A 2,242-nucleotide genomic window follows, 5' to 3' on the forward strand; every position below is an offset into this window, starting at 1 on the left:
GGACGAATTTTACTAAAACACGTGATTTGAAAGGATGATCTTGATTTACTTCAGAACCGTGCATAATTAAGCTAAGATTGTAAGTTACTTTCCCTCAAGTGTTGAAAAATAGAAAAACACTATTAGTGAAACATAATGTTCAAAGTACATGGCAAACAGTTGGCTCTTTATAAAATTTTTATTACATCCTGTTTATTGGGACACTAAAAACTCATCCTGTTCCCAAAGCTAACATCATGGTCAGAATTCTGATATTCGTAAGAAATGTAATGAACCTTCAATATTTAGTTTATATCTAGAGGATGGGGAGAATGAACAGCTCTACACAGGAAAACTAATATGAATTATTCAGAAGAAAATTCTCCATAATAGCTTAATCTTCTCTGTTTCCACGTATTTGTAACTGATATAGCTTCAGGAAGTAAAGAAGTTACACCCATCCTAGTTTTAACTGAAAAGGCCCATGGCATTCTGGGAGTAGTCTCTTTTTATCAGTGTTACTCTGGGGAACACAACAGCTCCTGGGTAATACCAGTCATTGGGAGATCAACCAAATTGCTAATTCTCTACCCCAAGGAAGTTGTCTAATTAATGTAAAAATCTCCAATGTAACACATTCCATCATCCTAAGGTTATAAAAAAAAAAAAAGAGATAGCTTGCTTGCTTTTATTTATTTATTTATTGAGGGAGAGAAAGTTTATTAGCATCACAGGGTGCCGTTTTTCCCCACCCCATCCAAGCTTCCAGGTCTGAGGTCCTCGGTCATTTGGTAGGTTCAACCTGGAGGAGGCCACTGCAGCTGTCGGCCCCAAGTACGTGAATGTGCAGGTGATACACAGATTGTGCGCCCAGCTGCCCATCGTTGATCACAAGTCGGTAGCCATCTCCCAGCCCCCCAGCCTTTGCTGTCTTCTTGGCCACAAGGAGAAGGTGTCCTAGAAGCTTCTGGTCTTCTTCCTCAGCCTGGCTAATGCAAGGAATGGGCTTCTTAGGAATGACCAGAAAGTGCACAGGAGCCTGAGGGACCACATCACGGAATACGAGACACTGCTGGTCCTCATACAGAACGTCAGCTGGGAGGCTTCGATCTAGGATCCAGGAGGAGACGGTTGGAGCTGCTCCCCGAGGAGCTGCCTTCTGGGCCTTGGCCACTTCATTCCCATCAGTCACACCTGCAGCTCCTCGGACCCTGTGTCGACCTCGGTGCCTGGGCCTGTGCAGGCCGTCGTCCTGGTTCATTTCTCCTGCAGCGAGGCTTTAAGAGAGGTTGCCACGACCACCAGTCGGACCTCACCGCACAGCCCTGGAGCCTGAGCCTCGGGAGAGGCAACGTTCCCGGCAGGGCTGCGCACGCCGTGGGGAGCCGGGGAGGAACGCGGCCCCCCGCCTTGCAGGGCGTTAGAGCCGCGGGACCCCTCCATCGCCCCACGGCCACCTCTCACCTGCGCCGCCCGCGGCGCCGCCACCGCCTCTGCCCGGCGCGCCCCGCAGAGTCCGGCGGCCAGCAGTATGGCCGCCGCCATCTTCCCCTCGGCCGCGCCGGGATCGCTTTTAAATTTCAAAATATCTTAATAAGAAAGTTTTTTAAATTAATAATAAAGGTGGTACAGGCAGCAAGGAAAATAACATAGGAATGAAATTTTATTTATGCAGAATTCACTTATTAAGTATATACTTTGTAGTCTGTGTTCTAGACAGAGAAACACAGGTTAATATGCCTGATCTTTTTTCTATTCTCTTTGTATGTATTTTTCGCAGTCATCTCTGTCACCAGGGCTGTGCCACCGTAGAATAACGTGTATATTCTTGGCCTGACGAAATGAGGCACAGCTGGCACGTAGGTTAAGAAGGAAACAGTGGAAACGTGAGCTGAAGCAGCACAAAATTTTGCATGTTAAAAAAATCTTGTAATAACCTATAATGAAAAGAATCTGAAAAAGAATATATATGTATGTATGTGTGTATGTATAACGGAATCACTTTGCTGTACACTTGTAACTAATACATTGTAAGTTAACTATACTTCAATTAAAAAAAAAACCTTAAAACAAATGAGTCACAGACATCTAAAGAGTATATTATTTAAAGAAGACAGAAACTAAAGTGGTTATAGATTTGGAAAAGAGCAGAGGAGAGAAACAGTTAAAGGAACCGAGATTGGCCCCTCAGGGTGGCTGAGTAATATATGGAGTGTTATTAGATCAAAGTTCTCTATCTCTGAGGAGAAAACAACCAAAACTT

At 44.7% G+C, this 2,242-nt stretch overlaps 1 pseudogene across 1 annotated transcript; it reads right to left on the reverse strand.

Moving 5' to 3' along the window:
- Positions 1-776: 776 nt before the first annotated feature.
- Positions 777-1,524, reverse strand: LOC309832728 (adenosine 5'-monophosphoramidase HINT2-like; annotated as a pseudogene). Its single transcript has 2 exons — positions 1,437-1,524; positions 777-1,182 (listed from the first exon to the last, which is right to left on the reverse strand). The product of its transcript is annotated as an adenosine 5'-monophosphoramidase HINT2-like (transcript).
- Between the last annotated feature and the right edge of the window lie 718 nt (positions 1,525-2,242).

The sequence above is a fragment of the Grampus griseus genome (assembly GCF_964374135.1).
Source record: "Grampus griseus genome assembly, chromosome: 14".
Lineage (NCBI taxonomy): Eukaryota > Metazoa > Chordata > Mammalia > Artiodactyla > Delphinidae > Grampus > Grampus griseus.